The sequence below is a fragment of the Schistocerca cancellata genome, unplaced genomic scaffold (assembly GCF_023864275.1).
Source record: "Schistocerca cancellata isolate TAMUIC-IGC-003103 unplaced genomic scaffold, iqSchCanc2.1 HiC_scaffold_1100, whole genome shotgun sequence".
NCBI classification, from domain to species: domain Eukaryota; kingdom Metazoa; phylum Arthropoda; class Insecta; order Orthoptera; family Acrididae; genus Schistocerca; species Schistocerca cancellata.
Window position 1 is genome coordinate 4,843,941 of NW_026047099.1, and position 15,499 is coordinate 4,859,439.

The window sequence follows — 15,499 nt, forward strand, 5'->3', positions numbered from 1 at the left end:
CATCTTGTCCCTGGTGTTCAGCGGAGGGCCTGTGCGGGGTGTGGCAGTGTCGTGCTGGAGGGCGCCACTGGTAGCGATGTGGGCTTCCTCGCCTCGCCTCGCCTCGCCTCACACCAGGTGTCTGCGTAGTTTGCAGTGCATTCGCACCATTCCTATCCCTGTCCCTGTCCCCGTCCCGACTTGTCTCGACTTTGCTCGACTGCCGCTCGCTGCCGCTCGGGTCGTGGTCCATATGACAGCGCAAGCACGACAAACGTCTGCGGGACGAGACGAGACGACTAAGGAATACATTCGTGGTTACAAATCAAATTTGGAACTCTACACTCCTACACAACAATAGGCGGTGACATATTTCAGAAATCACCTGCCGATTCGTACTGTTTTGTCGTTTTCAAAGTCTTCTTGGCCATACTTGGTTAGCACATTCTCCCTCAAACTGAGTTAATTACTGCATTTTCGTACCATTACAGTAGTTTAAAAGGCTTAAGGAAGCATCTTTGTCACAACAGAAAGGTAGTTTGAAAATTGGGCTGGCGACAAAACAAAAAAACAAAAGGAAGGGAGCCAACAGCACCCGGGTTTCCCAGGCGGTCACCCATCCAAGTACTAGCCGGGCCCGAGAATGCTTAACTTCGGCGATCGGACGAGAACCGGTGTATTCATCATGGTATGGCCGTTGGCGCTCATCTAATGTAGGAGCACGGCAGAATTCGCGTTCGGCTTTTCTCCCAACACACAAAATGTTAGTTTTCGGCCGCATTTGACGAAAGCGCTTCCTTCCGCAACCGCCAGTTCCTCGAGGACGGCGCGGGGAGGCGCGCCCGGCGTCCCAGCAGAGCGACGGCCGAATTGGCGGGCGCACCGCCGCGTGTGTGAGACGCACTGCTGCTCGTTGCACCCCCTGTCATTCGCTGGGCGCGTGCAGCCTTCGACACTAGCGGAGGACGCATCTTGTCCCTGGTGTTCAGCGGAGGGCCTGTGCGGGGTGTGGCAGTGTCGTGTTGGAGGGCGCCACTGGTAGCGATGTGGGCTTCCTCGCCTCGCCTCGCCTCGCCTCACACCAGGTGTCTGCCTAGTTTGCAGCGCATTCGCACCATTCCTATCCCTGTCCCTGTCCCCGTCCCGACTTGTCCCGACTTTGCTCGACTGCCGCTCGCTGCCGCTCGGGTTGTGGTCCATATGACAGCGCAAGTACGACAAACGTCTGCGGGACGAGACGAGACGACTAAGGAATACATTCGTGGTTACAAATCAAATTTGGAAATCTACACTCCTACACAACAATAGGCGGTGACGTATTTCAGAAATCACCTGCCGATTCGTACTGTTTTGTCGTTTTCAAAGTCTTCTTGGCCATACTTGGTTAGCACATTCTCCCTCAAACTGAGTTAATTACTGCATTTTCGTACCATTACAGTAGTTTAAAAGGCTTAAGGAAGCATCTTTGTCACAACAGAAAGGTAGTTTGAAAATTGGGCTGGCGACAAAACAAAAAAACAAAAGGAAGGGAGCCAACAGCACCCGGGTTTCCCAGGCGGTCACCCATCCAAGTACTAGCCGGGCCCGATGATGATTAATTTCGGCGATCGGACGAGAACCGGTGTATTCATCATGGTATGGCCGTTGGCGCTCATCTAATGTAGGAGCACGGCAGAATTCGCGTTCGGATTTTCTCCCAACACACAAAATGTTAGTTTTCGGCCGCATTTGACGAAAGCGCTTCCTTCCGCAACCGCCAGTTCCTCGAGGACGGCGCGGGGAGGCGCGCCCGGCGTCCCAGCAGAGCGACGGCCGAATTGGCGGGCGCACCGCCGCCTGTGTGAGACGCACTGCTGCTCGTTGCACCCCCTGTCATTCGCTGGGCGCGTGCAGCCTTCGACACTAGCGGAGGACGCATCTTGTCCCTAGTGTTCAGCGGAGGGCCTGTGCGGGGTGTGGCAGTGTCGTGCTGGAGGGCGCCACTGGTAGCGATGTGGGCTTCCTCGCCTCGCCTCGCCTCGCCTCACACCAGGTGTCTGCGTAGTTTGCAGCGCATTCGCACCATTCCTATCCCTGTCCCTGTCCCCGTCCCGACTTGTCTCGACTTTGCTCGACTGCCGCTCGCTGCCGCTCGGGTCGTGGTCCATATGACAGCGCAAGCACGACAAACGTCTGCGGGACGAGACGAGACGACTAAGGAATACATTCGTGGTTACAAATCAAATTTGGAACTCTATACTCCTACACAACAATAGGCGGTGACGTATTTCAGAAATCACCTGCCGATTCGTACTGTTTTGTCGTTTTCAAAGTCTTCTTGGCCATACTTGGTTAGCACATTTTCCCTCACACTGAGTTAATTACTGCATTTTCGTACCATTACAGTAGTTTAAAATGCTTAAGGAAGCATCTTTGCCACAACAGAAAGGTAGTTTGAAAATTGGGCTGGCGACATAACAAAAAAACAAAAGGAAGGGAGCCAACAGCACCCGGGTTTCCCAGGCGGTCTCCCATCCAAGTACTAGCCGGGCCCGATGATGCTTAACTTCGGTGATCGGACGAGAACCGGTGTATTCATCATGGTATGGCCGTTGGCGCTAATCTAATGTAGGAGCACGGCAGTATTCGCGTTCGGCTTTTCTCCCAACACACAAAATGTTAGTTTTCGGCCGCATTTGACGAAAGCGCTTCCTTCCGCAACCGCCAGTTCCTCGAGGACGGCGCGGGGAGGCGCGCCCGGCGTCCCAGCAGAGCGACGGCCGAATTGGCGGGCGCACCGCCGCGTGTGTGAGACGCACTGCTGCTCGTTGCACCCCCTGTCATTCGCTGGGCGCGTGCAGCCTTCGACACTAGCGGAGGACGCATCTTGTCCCTGGTGTTCAGCGGAGGGCCTGTGCGGGGTGTGGCAGTGTCGTGTTGGAGGGCGCCACTGGTAGCGATGTGGGCTTCCTCGCCTCGCCTCGCCTCGCCTCACACCAGGTGTCTGCCTAGTTTGCAGCGCATTCGCACCATTCCTATCCCTGTCCCTGTCCCCGTCCCGACTTGTCCCGACTTTGCTCGACTGCCGCTCGCTGCCGCTCGGGTCGTGGTCCATATGACAGCGCAAGTACGACAAACGTCTGCGGGACGAGACGAGACGACTAAGGAATACATTCGTGGTTACAAATCAAATTTGGAAATCTACACTCCTACACAACAATAGGCGGTGACGTATTTCAGAAATCACCTGCCGATTCGTACTGTTTTGTCGTTTTCAAAGTCTTCTTGGCCATACTTGGTTAGCACATTCTCCCTCAAACTGAGTTAATTACTGCATTTTCGTACCATTACAGTAGTTTAAAAGGCTTAAGGAAGCATCTTTGTCACAACAGAAAGGTAGTTTGAAAATTGGGCTGGCGACAAAACAAAAAAACAAAAGGAAGGGAGCCAACAGCACCCGGGTTTCCCAGGCGGTCACCCATCCAAGTACTAGCCGGGCCCGATGATGATTAATTTCGGCGATCGGACGAGAACCGGTGTATTCATCATGGTATGGCCGTTGGCGCTCATCTAATGTAGGAGCACGGCAGAATTCGCGTTCGGCTTTTCTCCCAACACACAAAATGTTAGTTTTCGGCCGCATTTGACGAAAGCGCTTCCTTCCGCAACCGCCAGTTCCTCGAGGACGGCGCGGGGAGGCGCGCCCGGCGTCCCAGCAGAGCGACGGCCGAATTGGCGGGCGCACCGCCGCCTGTGTGAGACGCACTGCTGCTCGTTGCACCCCCTGTCATTCGCTGGGCGCGTGCAGCCTTCGACACTAGCGGAGGACGCATCTTGTCCCTAGTGTTCAGCGGAGGGCCTGTGCGGGGTGTGGCAGTGTCGTGCTGGAGGGCGCCACTGGTAGCGATGTGGGCTTCCTCGCCTCGCCTCGCCTCGCCTCACACCAGGTGTCTGCGTAGTTTGCAGCGCATTCGCACCATTCCTATCCCTGTCCCTGTCCCCGTCCCGACTTGTCTCGACTTTGCTCGACTGCCGCTCGCTGCCGCTCGGGTCGTGGTCCATATGACAGCGCAAGCACGACAAACGTCTGCGGGACGAGACGAGACGACTAAGGAATACATTCGTGGTTACAAATCAAATTTGGAACTCTATACTCCTACACAACAATAGGCGGTGACGTATTTCAGAAATCACCTGCCGATTCGTACTGTTTTGTCGTTTTCAAAGTCTTCTTGGCCATACTTGGTTAGCACATTTTCCCTCACACTGAGTTAATTACTGCATTTTCGTACCATTACAGTAGTTTAAAATGCTTAAGGAAGCATCTTTGCCACAACAGAAAGGTAGTTTGAAAATTGGGCTGGCGACATAACAAAAAAACAAAAGGAAGGGAGCCAACAGCACCCGGGTTTCCCAGGCGGTCTCCCATCCAAGTACTAGCCGGGCCCGATGATGCCTAACTTCGGTGATCGGACGAGAACCGGTGTATTCATCATGGTATGGCCGTTGGCGCTAATCTAATGTAGGAGCACGGCAGAATTCGCGTTCGGCTTTTCTCCCAACACACAAAATGTTAGTTTTCGGCCGCATTTGACGAAAGCGCTTCCTTCCGCAACCGCCAGTTCCTCGAGGACGGCGCGGGGAGGCGCGCCCGGCGTCCCAGCAGAGCGACGGCCGAATTGGCGGGCGCACCGCCGCGTGTGTGAGACGCACTGCTGCTCGTTGCACCCCCTGTCATTCGCTGGGCGCGTGCAGCCTTCGACACTAGCGGAGGACGCTTCTTGTACCTGGTGTTCAGGGGAGGGCCTGTGCGGGGTGTGGCAGTGTCGTGCTGGAGGGCGCCACTGGTAGCGATGTGGGCTTCCTCGCCTCGCCTCGCCTCGCCTCACACCAGGTGTCTGCGTAGTTTGCAGTGCATTCGCACCATTTCTATCCCTGTCCCTGTCCCCGTCCCGACTTGTCCCGACTTTGCTCGACTGCCGCTCGCTGAAGCTCGGGTCGTGGTCCATATGACAGCGCAAGCACGACAAACGTCTGCGGGACGAGATGAGACGACTAAGGAATACATTCGTGGTTACAAATCAAATTTGGAACTCTACACTCCTACACAACAATAGGCGGTGACGTATTTCAGAAATCACCTGCCGATTCGTACTGTTTTGTCGTTTTCAAAGTCTTCTTGGCCATACTTGGTTAGCACATTCTCCCTCAAACTGAGTTAATTACTGCATTTTCGTACCATTACAGTAGTTTAAAAGGCTTAAGGAAGCATCTTTGTCACAACAGAAAGGTAGTTTGAAAATTGGGCTGGCGACAAAACAAAAAAACAAAAGGAAGGGAGCCAACAGCACCCGGGTTTCCCAGGCGGTCACCCATCCAAGTACTAGCCGGGCCCGATGATGCTTAATTTCGGCGATCGGACGAGAACCGGTGTATTCATCATGGTATGGCCGTTGGCGCTCATCTAATGTAGGAGCACGGCAGAATTCGCGTTCGGCGTTTCTCCCAACACACAAAATGTTAGTTTTCGGCCGCATTTGACGAAAGCGCTTCCTTCCGCAACCGCCAGTTCCTCGAGGACGGCGCGGGGAGGCGCGCCCGGCGTCCCAGCAGAGCGACGGCCGAATTGGCGGGCGCACCGCCGCCTGTGTGAGACGCACTGCTGCTCGTTGCACCCCCTGTCATTCGCTGGGCGCGTGCAGCCTTCGACACTAGCGGAGGACGCATCTTGTCCCTAGTGTTCAGCGGAGGGCCTGTGCGGGGTGTGGCAGTGTCGTGCTGGAGGGCGCCACTGGTAGCGATGTGGGCTTCCTCGCCTCGCCTCGCCTCACACCAGGTGTCTGCGTAGTTTGCAGTGCATTCGCACCATTCCTATCCCTGTCCCTGTCCCCGTCCCGACTTGTCTCGACTTTGCTCGACTGCCGCTCGCTGCCGCTCGGGTCGTGGTCCATATGACAGCGCAAGCACGACAAACGTCTGCGGGACGAGACGAGACGACTAAGGAATACATTCGTGGTTACAAATCAAATTTGGAACTCTATACTCCTACACAACAATAGGCGGTGACGTATTTCAGAAATCACCTGCCGATTCGTACTGTTTTGTCGTTTTCAAAGTCTTCTTGGCCATACTTGGTTAGCACATTTTCCCTCACACTGAGTTAATTACTGCATTTTCGTACCATTACAGTAGTTTAAAATGCTTAAGGAAGCATCTTTGCCACAACAGAAAGGTAGTTTGAAAATTGGGCTGGCGACATAACAAAAAAACAAAAGGAAGGGAGCCAACAGCACCCGGGTTTCCCAGGCGGTCACCCATCCAAGTACTAGCCGGGCCCGATGATGCTTAACTTCGGTGATCGGACGAGAACCGGTGTATTCATCATGGTATGGCCGTTGGCGCTAATCTAATGTAGGAGCACGGCTGAATTCGCGTTCGGCTTTTCTCCCAACACACAAAATGTTAGTTTTCGGCCGCATTTGACGAAAGCGCTTCCTTCCGCAACCGCCAGTTCCTCGAGGACGGCGCTGGGAGGCGCGCCCGGCGTCCCAGCAGAGCGACGGCCGAATTGGCGGGCGCACCGCCGCGTGTGTGAGACGCACTGCTGCTCGTTGCACCCCCTGTCATTCGCTGGGCGCGTGCAGCCTTCGACACTAGCGGAGGACGCTTCTTGTACCTGGTGTTCAGGGGAGGGCCTGTGCGGGGTGTGGCAGTGTCGTGCTGGAGGGCGCCACTGGTAGCGATGTGGGCTTCCTCGCCTCGCCTCGCCTCGCCTCGCCTCACACCAGGTGTCTGCGTAGTTTGCAGTGCATTCGCACCATTTCTATCCCTGTCCCTGTCCCCGTCCCGACTTGTCCCGACTTTGCTCGACTGCCGCTCGCTGCCGCTCTGGTCGTGGTCCATATGACAGCGCAAGCACGACAAACGTCTGCGGGACGAGATGAGACGACTAAGGAATACATTCGTGGTTACAAATCAAATTTGGAACTCTACACTCCTACACAACAATAGGCGGTGACGTATTTCAGAAATCACCTGCCGATTCGTACTGTTTTGTCGTTTTCAAAGTCTTCTTGGCCATACTTGGTTAGCACATTCTCCCTCAAACTGAGTTAATTACTGCATTTTCGTACCATTACAGAAGTTTAAAAGGCTTAAGGAAGCATCTTTGTCACAACAGAAAGGTAATTTGAAAATTGGGCTGGCGACATAACAAAAAAACAGAAGGAAGGGAGCCAACAGCACCCGGGTTTCCCAGGCGGTCACCCATCCAAGTACTAGCCAGGCCCGATGATGCTTAACTTCGGTGATCGGACGAGAACCGGTGTATTCATCATGGTATGGCCGTTGGCGCTCATCTAATGTAGGAGCACGGCAGAATTCGCGTTCGGCTTTTCTCCCAACACACAAAATGTTAGTTTTCGGCCGCATTTGACGAAAGCGCTTCCTTCCGCAACCGCCAGTTCCTCGAGGACGGCGCTGGGAGGCGCGCCCGGCGTCCCAGCAGAGCGACGGCCGAATTGGCGGGCGCACCGCCGCGTGTGTGAGACGCACTGCTGCTCGTTGCACCCCCTGTCATTCGCTGGGCGCTTGCAGCCTTCGACACTAGCGGAGGACGCATCTCGTCCCTGGTGTTCAGCGGAGGGCCTGTGCGGGGTGTGGCAGTGTCGTGCTGGAGGGCGCCACTGGTATCGATGTGGGCTTCCTCGCCTCGCCTCGCCTCGCCTCGCCTCACACCAGGTGTCTGCGTAGTTTGCAGTGCATTCGCACCATTCCTATCCCTGTCCCTGTCCCCGTCCCGACTCGTCCCGACTTTGCTCGACTGCGGCTCGCTGCCGCTCGGGTCGTGGTCCATATGACAGCGCAAGCACGACAAACGTCTGCGGGACGAGACGAGACGACTAAGGAATACATTCGTGGTTACAAATCAAATTTGGAACTCTACACTCCTACACAACAATAGGCGGTGACGTATTTCAGAAATCACCTGCCGATTCGTACTGTTTTGTCGTTTTCAAAGTCTTCTTGGCCATACTTGGTTAGCACATTCTCCCTCAAACTGAGTTAATTACTGCATTTTCGTACCATTACAGTAGTTTAAAAGGCTTAAGGAAGCATCTTTGTCACAACAGAAAGGTAGTTTGAAAATTGGACTGGCGACATAACAAAAAAACAAAAGGAAGGGAGCCAACAGCACCCGGGTTTCCCAGGCGGTCACCCATCCAAGTACTAGCCGGGCCCGATGATGCTTAACTTCGGTGATCGGACGAGAACCGGTGTATTCATCATGGTATGGCCGTTGGCGCTCATCTAATGTAGGAGCACGGCAGAATTCGCGTTCGGCTTTTCTCCCAACACACAAAATGTTAGTTTTCGGCCGTATTTGACGAAAGCGCTTCCTTCCGCAACTGCCAGTTCCTCGAGGACGGCGCGGGGAGGCGCGCCCGGCGTCCCAGCAGAGCGACGGCCGAATTGGCGGGCGCACCGCCGCGTGTGTGAGACGCACTGCTGCTCGTTGCACCCCCTGTCATTCGCTGGGCGCGTGCAGCCTTCGACACTAGCGGAGGACGCATCTTGTCCCTGGTGTTCAGCGGAGGGCCTGTGCGGGGTTTGGCAGTGTCGTGCTGGAGGGCGCCACTGGTAGCGATGTGGGCTTCCTCGCCTCGCCTCGCCACGCCCCACACCTGGTGTCTGCGTAGTTTGCAGTGCATTCGCACCATTCCTATCCCTGTCCCTGTCCCCGTCACGACTTGTCCCGACTTTGCTCGACTGCCGCTCGCTGCCGCTCGGTTCGTGGTCCATATGACAGCGCAAGCACGACAAACGTCTGCGGGACGAGACGAGACGACTAAGGAATACATTCGTGGTTACAAATCAAATTTGGAACTCTACACTCCTACACAACAATAGGCGGTGACGTATTTCAGAAATCACCTGCCGATTCGTACTGTTTTGTCGTTTTCAAAGTCTTCTTGGCCATACTTGGTTAGCTCATTCTCCCTCAAACTGAGTTAATTACTGCATTTTCGTACCATTACAGTAGTTTAAAAGGCTTTAGGAAGCATCTTTGTCACAACAGAAAGGTAGTTTGAAAATTGGGTTGGCGACATAACAAAAAAACAAAAGGAAGGGAGCCAACAGCACCCGGGTTTCCCAGGCGGTCACCCATCCAAGTACTAGCCGGGCCCGATGATGCTTAACTTCGGTGATCGGACGAGAACCGGTGTATTCATCATGGTATGGCCGTTGGCGCTCATCTAATGTAGGAGCACGGCAGAATTCGCGTTCGGCTTTTCTCCCAACACACAAATTGTTAGTTTTCGGCCGCATTTGACGAAAGCGCTTCCTTCCGCAACCGCCAGTTCCTCGAGGACGGCGCGGGGAAGCGCGCCCGGCGTCCCAGCAGAACGACGGCCGAATTGGCGGGCGCACCGCCGCGTGTGTGAGACGCACTGCTGCTCGTTGCACCCCCTGTCTTTCGCTGGGCGCGTGCAGCCTTCGACACTAGCGGAGGACGCATCTTGTCCCTGGTGTTCAGCGGAGGGCCTGTGCGGGGTGTGGCAGTGTCGTGCTGGAGGGCGCCACTGGTAGCGATGTGGGCTTCCTCGCCTCGCCTCGCCTCGCCTCACACCAGGTGTCTGCGTAGTTTGCAGTCCATTCGCACCATTCCTATCCCTGTCCCTGTCCCCGTCCCGACTTGCCCGACTTTGCTCCACTTACGCTCGCTGTCGCTCGGGTCGTGGTCCATATGACAGCGCAAGCACGACAAACGTCTGCGGGACGAGACGAGACGACTAAGGAATACATTCGTGGTTACAAATCAAATTTGGAACTCTACACTCCTACACAACAATAGGCGGTGACGTATTTCAGAAATCACCTGCCGATTCGCACTGTTTTGTCGTTTTCAAAGTCTTCTTGGCCACACTTGGTTAGCACATTCTCCCTCAAACTGAGTTAATTAATGCATTTTCGTACCATTAAAGTAGTTTAAAAGGCTTAAGGAAGCATCTTTGTCACAACAGAAAGGTAGTTTGAAAATTGGGCTGGCGACATAACAAAAAAACAAAAGGAAGGGAGCCAACAGCACCCGGGTTTCCCAGGCGGTCACCCATCCAAGTACTAGCCGGGCCCGATGATGCTTAACTTCGGTGATCGGACGAGAACCGGTGTATTCATCATGGTATGGCCGTTGGCGCTCATCTAATGTAGGAGCACGGCAGAATTCGCGTTCGGCTTTTCTCCCAACACACAAAATGTTAGTTTTCGGCCGCATTTGACGAAAGCGCTTCCTTCCGCAACCGCCAGTTCCTCGAGGACGGCGCGGGGAGGCGCGCCCGGCGTCCCAGCAGAGCGACGGCCGAATTGGCGGGCGCACCGCCGCGTGTGTGAGACGCACTGCTGCTCGTTGCACCCCCTGTCATTCGCTGGGCGCGTGCAGCCTTCGACACTAGCGGAGGACGCACCTTGTCCCTGGTGTTCAGCGGAGGGCCTGTGCGGGGTGTGGCAGTGTCGTGCTGGAGGGCGCCACTGGTAGCGATGTGGGCTTCCTCGCCTCGCCTCGCCTCGCCTCACACCAGGTGTCTGCGTAGTTTGCAGTGCATTCGCACCATTCCTATCCCTGTCCTTGTCCCCGTCCCGACTTGTCCCGACTTTGCTCGACTGCCGCTCGCTGCCGCTCGGGTCGTGGTCCATATGACAGCGCAAGCACGACAAAAGTCTGCGGGACGAGACGAGACGACTAAGGAATACATTCGTGGTTACAAATCAAATTTGGAACTCTACACTCCTACACAACAATAGGCGGTGACGTATTTCAGAAATCACCTGCCGATTCGTACTGTTTTGTCGTTTTCAAAGTCTTCTTGGCCATACTTGGTTAGCACATTCTCCCTCAAACTGAGTTAATTACTGCATTTTCGTACTATTACAGTAGTTTAAAAGGCTTATGGAAGCATCTTTGTCACAACAGAAAGGTAGTTTGAAAATTGGGCTGGCGACATAACAAAAAAACAAAAGGAAGGGAGCCAACAGCACCCGGGTTTCCCAGGCGGTCACCAATCGAAGTACTAGCCGGGCCCGATGATGCTTAACTTCGGTGATCGGACGAGAACCGGTGTATTCATCATGGTATGGCCGTTGGCGCTCATCTAATGTAGGAGCACGGCTGAATTCGCGTTCGGCTTTTCTCCCAACACACAAAATGTTAGTTTCCGGCCGCATTTGACGAAAGCGCTTCCTTCCGCAACCGCCAGTTCCTCGAGGACGGCGCGGGGAGGCGTGCCCGGCGTCCCAGCAGAGCGACGGCCGAATTGGCGGGCGCACCGCCGCCTGTGTGAGACGCACTGCTGCTCGTTGCACCCCCTGTCATTCGCTGGGCGCGTGCAGCCTTCGACACTAGCGGAGGACGCATCTTGTCCCTGGTGTTCAGCGGAGGGCCTGTGTGGAGTGTGGCAGTGTCGTGCTGGAGGGCGCCACTGGTAGCGATGTGGGCTTCCTCGCCTCGCCTCGCCTCGCCTCACACCAGGTGTCTGCGTAGTTTGCAGTGCATTCGCACCATTCCTATCCCTGTCCCTGTCCCCGTCCCGACTTGTCCCGACTTCGCTCGACTGCCGCTCGCTGTAGCTCGGGTCGTGGTCGATGCGACAGCGCAAGCACGACAAACGTCTGCGGGACGAGACGAGACGACTAAGGAATACATTCGTGGTTACAAATCAAATTTGGAACTCTACACTCCTACACAACAATAGGCGGTGACGTATTTCAGAAATCACCTGCCGATTCGTACTGTTTTGTCGTTTTCAAAGTCTTCTTGGCCATACTTGGTTAGCACATTCTCCCTCAAACTGAGTTAATTACTGCATTTTCGTACTATTACAGTAGTTTAAAAGGCTTAAGGAAGCATCTTTGTCACAACAGGAAGGTAGTTTGAAAATTGGGCTGGCGACATAACAAAAAAACAAAAGGAAGGGAGCCAACAGCACCCGGGTTTCCCAGGCAGTCACCCATCCAAGTACTAGCCGGGCCCGATGATGCTTAACTTCGGTGATCGGACGAGAACCGGTGTATTCATCATGGTATGGCCGTTGGCGCTCATCTAATGTAGGAGCACGGCAGAATTCGCGTTCGGCTTTTCTCCCAACACACAAAATGTTAGTTTTCGGCCGCATTTGACAAATGCGCTTCCTTCCGCAACCGCCAGTTCCTCGAGGACGGCGCGGGGAGGCGCGCCCGGCGTCCCAGCAGAGCGACGGCCGAATTGGCGGGCGCACCGCCGCGTGTGTGAGACGCACTGCTGCTCGTTGCACCCCCTGTCATTCGCTGGGCGCGTGCAGCCTTCGACACTAGCGGAGGACGCATCTTGTCCCTGGTGTTCAGCGGAGGGCCTGTGCGGGGTGTGGCAGTGTCGTGCTGGAGGGCGCCACTGGTAGCGATGTGGGCTTCCTCGCCTCGCCTCGCCTCGCCTCACACCAGGTGTCTGCGTAGTTTGCGGTGCATTCGCACCATTCCTATCCCTGTCCCTGTCCCCGTCCCGACTTGTCCCGCCTTTGCTCGACTGCCGCTCGCTGCCGCTCGGGTCGTGGTCCATATGACAGCGCAAGCAGGACAAACGTTTGCGGGACGAGACGAGACGACTAAGGAATACATTCGTGGTTACAAATCAAATTTGGAACTCTACACTCCTACACAACAATAGGCGGTGACGTATTTCAGATATCACCTGCCGATTCGTACTGTTTTGTCGTTTTCAAAGTCTTCTTGGCCATACTTGGTTAGCACATTCTCCCTCAAACTGAGTTAATTACTGCATTTTCGTACCATTACAGTAGTTTAAAAGGCTTAAGGAAGCATCTTTGTCACAACAGAAAGGTAGTTTGAAAATTGGGCTGGCGACATAACAAAAAAACAAAAGGAAGGGAGCCAACAGCACCCGGGTTTCCCAGGCGGTCACCGGTCCAAGTACTAGCCGGGCCCGATGATGCTTAACTTCGGTGATCGGACGAGAACCGGTGTATTCATCATGGTATGGCCGTTGGCGCTCATCTAATGTAGGAGCACGGCAGAATTCGCGTTCGGCTTTTCTCCCAACACACAAAATGTTAGTTTTCGGCCGCATTTGACGAAAGCGCTTCCTTCCGCAACCGCCAGTTCCTCGAGGACGGCGCGGGGAGGCGCGCCCGGCGTCCCAGCAGAGCGACGGCCGAATTGGCGGGCGCACCGCCGCGTGTGTGAGACGCACTGCTGCTCGTTGCACCCCCTGTCATTCGCTGGGCGCGTGCAGCCTTCGACACTAGCGGAGGACGCATCTTGTCCCTGGTGTTCAGCGGAGGGCCTGTGCGGGGTGTGGCAGTGTCGTGCTGGAGGGCGCCACTGGTAGCGATGTGGGCTTCCTCGTCTCGCCTCGCCTCGCCTCACACCAGGTGTCTGCGTAGTTTGCGGTGCATTCGCACCATTCCTATCCCTGTCCCTGTCCCCGTCCCGACTTGTCCCGCCTTTGCTCGACTGCCGCTCGCTGCCGCTCGGGTCGTGGTCCATATGACAGCGCAAGCAGGACAAACGTTTGCGGGACGAGACGAGACGACTAAGGAATACATTCGTGGTTACAAATCAAATTTGGAACTCTACACTCCTACACAACAATAGGCGGTGACGTATTTCAGAAATCACCTGCCGATTCGTACTGTTTTGTCGTTTTCAAAGTCTTCTTGGCCATACTTGGTTAGCACATTCTCCCTCAAACTGAGTTAATTACTGCATTTTCGTACCATTACAGTAGTTTAAAAGGCTTAAGGAAGCATCTTTGTCACAACAGAAAGGTAGTTTGAAAATTGGGCTGGCGACATAACAAAAAAACAAAAGGAAGGGAGCCAACAGCACCCGGGTTTCCCAGGCGGTCACCCATCCAAGTACTAGCCGGGCCCGATGATGCTTAACTTCGGTGATCGGACGAGAACCGGTGTATTCATCATGGTATGGCAGTTGGCGCTCATCTAATGTAGGAGCACGGCAGAATTCGCGTTCGGCTTTTCTCCCAACACACAAAATGTTAGTTTTCGGCCGCATTTGACGAAAGCGCTTCCTTCCGCAACCGCCAGTTCCTCGAGGACGGCGCGGGGAGGCGTGCCGGCGTCCCATCAGAGCGACGGCCAAATTGGCGGGCGCACCGCCGCGTGTGTGAGACGCACTGCTGCTCGTTGCACCCCCTGTCATTCGCTGGGCGCGTGCAGCCTTCGACACTAGCGGAGGACGCATCTTGTCCCTGGTGTTCAGCGGAGGGCCTGTGCGGGGTGTGGCAGTGTCGTGCTGGAGGGCGCCACTGGTAGCGATGTGGGCTTCCTCGCCTCGCCTCGCCTCGCCTCGCCTCACACCAGGTGTCTGCGTAGTTTGCAGTGCATTCGCACCATTCCTATCCCTGTCCCTGTCCCCGTCCCGACTTGTCCCGACTTTGCTCGACTGCCGCTCGCTGCCGCTCGGGTCGTGGTCCATATGACAGCGCAAGCGCGACAAACGTCTGCGGGACGAGACGAGACGACTAAGGAATACATTCGTGGTTACAAATCAAATTTGGAACTCTACACTCCTACACAACAATAGGCGGTGACGTATTTTAGAAATCACCTGCTGATTCGTACTGTTTTGTCGTTTTCAAAGTCTTCATGGCCATACTTGGTTAGCACATTCTCCCTCAAACTGAGTTAATTACTGCATTTTCGTACCATTACAGTAGTTTAAAAGGCTTAAGGAAGCATCTTTGTCACAACAGAAAGGTAGTTTGAAAATTGGGCTGGCGACATAACAAAAAAACAAAAGGAAGGGAGCCAACAGCACCCGGGTTTCCCAGGCGGTCACCCATCCAAGTACTAGCCGGGCCCGATGATGCTTAACTTCGGTGATCGGACGAGAACCGGTGTATTCATCATGGTATGGCCGTTGGCGCTCATCTAATGTAGGAGCACGGCAGAATTCGCGTTCGGCTTTTCTCCCAACACACAGAATGTTAGTTTTCGGCCGCATTTGACGAAAGCGCTTCCTTCCGCAACCGCCAGTTCCTCGAGGACGGCGCGGGGAGGCGCGCCCGGCGTCCCAGCAGAGCGACGGCCGAATTGGCGGGCGCACCGCCGCGTGTGTGAGACGCACTGCTGCTCGTTTTAACCCCCTGTCATTCCCTGGGCGCGTGCAGCCTTCGACACTAGCGGAGGACGCATCTTGTCCCTGGTGTTCAGCGGAGGGCCTGTGCGGGGTGTGGCAGTGTCGTGCTGGAGGGCGCCACTGGTAGCGATGTGGGCTTCCTCGCCTCGCCTCGCCTCGCCTCACACCAGGTGTCTGCGTAGTTTGCAGTGCATTCGCACCATTCCTATCCCTGTCCCTGTTCCCGTCCCGACTTGTCCCGACTTTGCTCGACTGCCGCTCGCTGCCGCTCGGGTCGTGGTCCATATGACAGCCCAAGCACGACAAACGTCTGCGGGACGCGACGAGACGACTAAGGAATACATTCGTGGTTACAAATCAAATTTGGAACTCTACACTCCTACACAACAAT

General features: G+C 55.1%; 16 non-coding genes across 16 annotated transcripts; all 16 read right to left on the reverse strand.

The window, feature by feature from the left end:
• Window positions 1–562: 562 nt before the first annotated feature.
• Window positions 563–681, reverse strand: LOC126155146 (5S ribosomal RNA). Its single transcript, XR_007532657.1, has one exon. It is a non-coding gene; the product is annotated as a 5S ribosomal RNA (ribosomal RNA).
• Window positions 682–1,509: 828 nt separating this feature from the next.
• Window positions 1,510–1,628, reverse strand: LOC126155261 (5S ribosomal RNA). The gene has a single exon (XR_007532765.1). It is a non-coding gene; the product is annotated as a 5S ribosomal RNA (ribosomal RNA).
• Window positions 1,629–2,456: 828 nt separating this feature from the next.
• Window positions 2,457–2,575, reverse strand: LOC126155728 (5S ribosomal RNA). Its single transcript, XR_007533170.1, has one exon. It is a non-coding gene; the product is annotated as a 5S ribosomal RNA (ribosomal RNA).
• Window positions 2,576–3,403: 828 nt separating this feature from the next.
• On the reverse strand, window positions 3,404–3,522 carry LOC126155262 (5S ribosomal RNA). Its single transcript, XR_007532766.1, has one exon. It is a non-coding gene; the product is annotated as a 5S ribosomal RNA (ribosomal RNA).
• Window positions 3,523–4,350: 828 nt separating this feature from the next.
• LOC126154980 (5S ribosomal RNA) lies at window positions 4,351–4,469 on the reverse strand. Its single transcript, XR_007532503.1, has one exon. It is a non-coding gene; the product is annotated as a 5S ribosomal RNA (ribosomal RNA).
• Window positions 4,470–5,297: 828 nt separating this feature from the next.
• Window positions 5,298–5,416, reverse strand: LOC126155055 (5S ribosomal RNA). The gene has a single exon (XR_007532573.1). It is a non-coding gene; the product is annotated as a 5S ribosomal RNA (ribosomal RNA).
• Window positions 5,417–6,239: 823 nt separating this feature from the next.
• LOC126155609 (5S ribosomal RNA) lies at window positions 6,240–6,358 on the reverse strand. Its single transcript, XR_007533060.1, has one exon. It is a non-coding gene; the product is annotated as a 5S ribosomal RNA (ribosomal RNA).
• An 833-nt stretch (window positions 6,359–7,191) lies between these two features.
• Window positions 7,192–7,310, reverse strand: LOC126155442 (5S ribosomal RNA). Its single transcript, XR_007532904.1, has one exon. It is a non-coding gene; the product is annotated as a 5S ribosomal RNA (ribosomal RNA).
• Window positions 7,311–8,143: 833 nt separating this feature from the next.
• Window positions 8,144–8,262, reverse strand: LOC126155621 (5S ribosomal RNA). The gene has a single exon (XR_007533071.1). It is a non-coding gene; the product is annotated as a 5S ribosomal RNA (ribosomal RNA).
• Window positions 8,263–9,090: 828 nt separating this feature from the next.
• Window positions 9,091–9,209, reverse strand: LOC126155633 (5S ribosomal RNA). Its single transcript, XR_007533082.1, has one exon. It is a non-coding gene; the product is annotated as a 5S ribosomal RNA (ribosomal RNA).
• An 827-nt stretch (window positions 9,210–10,036) lies between these two features.
• Window positions 10,037–10,155, reverse strand: LOC126155645 (5S ribosomal RNA). Its single transcript, XR_007533093.1, has one exon. It is a non-coding gene; the product is annotated as a 5S ribosomal RNA (ribosomal RNA).
• An 828-nt stretch (window positions 10,156–10,983) lies between these two features.
• LOC126155068 (5S ribosomal RNA) lies at window positions 10,984–11,102 on the reverse strand. Its single transcript, XR_007532585.1, has one exon. It is a non-coding gene; the product is annotated as a 5S ribosomal RNA (ribosomal RNA).
• An 828-nt stretch (window positions 11,103–11,930) lies between these two features.
• On the reverse strand, window positions 11,931–12,049 carry LOC126155886 (5S ribosomal RNA). The gene has a single exon (XR_007533318.1). It is a non-coding gene; the product is annotated as a 5S ribosomal RNA (ribosomal RNA).
• An 828-nt stretch (window positions 12,050–12,877) lies between these two features.
• Window positions 12,878–12,996, reverse strand: LOC126155257 (5S ribosomal RNA). The gene has a single exon (XR_007532761.1). It is a non-coding gene; the product is annotated as a 5S ribosomal RNA (ribosomal RNA).
• An 828-nt stretch (window positions 12,997–13,824) lies between these two features.
• On the reverse strand, window positions 13,825–13,943 carry LOC126154669 (5S ribosomal RNA). The gene has a single exon (XR_007532212.1). It is a non-coding gene; the product is annotated as a 5S ribosomal RNA (ribosomal RNA).
• Window positions 13,944–14,775: 832 nt separating this feature from the next.
• LOC126155656 (5S ribosomal RNA) lies at window positions 14,776–14,894 on the reverse strand. The gene has a single exon (XR_007533104.1). It is a non-coding gene; the product is annotated as a 5S ribosomal RNA (ribosomal RNA).
• Window positions 14,895–15,499: the final 605 nt, after the last annotated feature.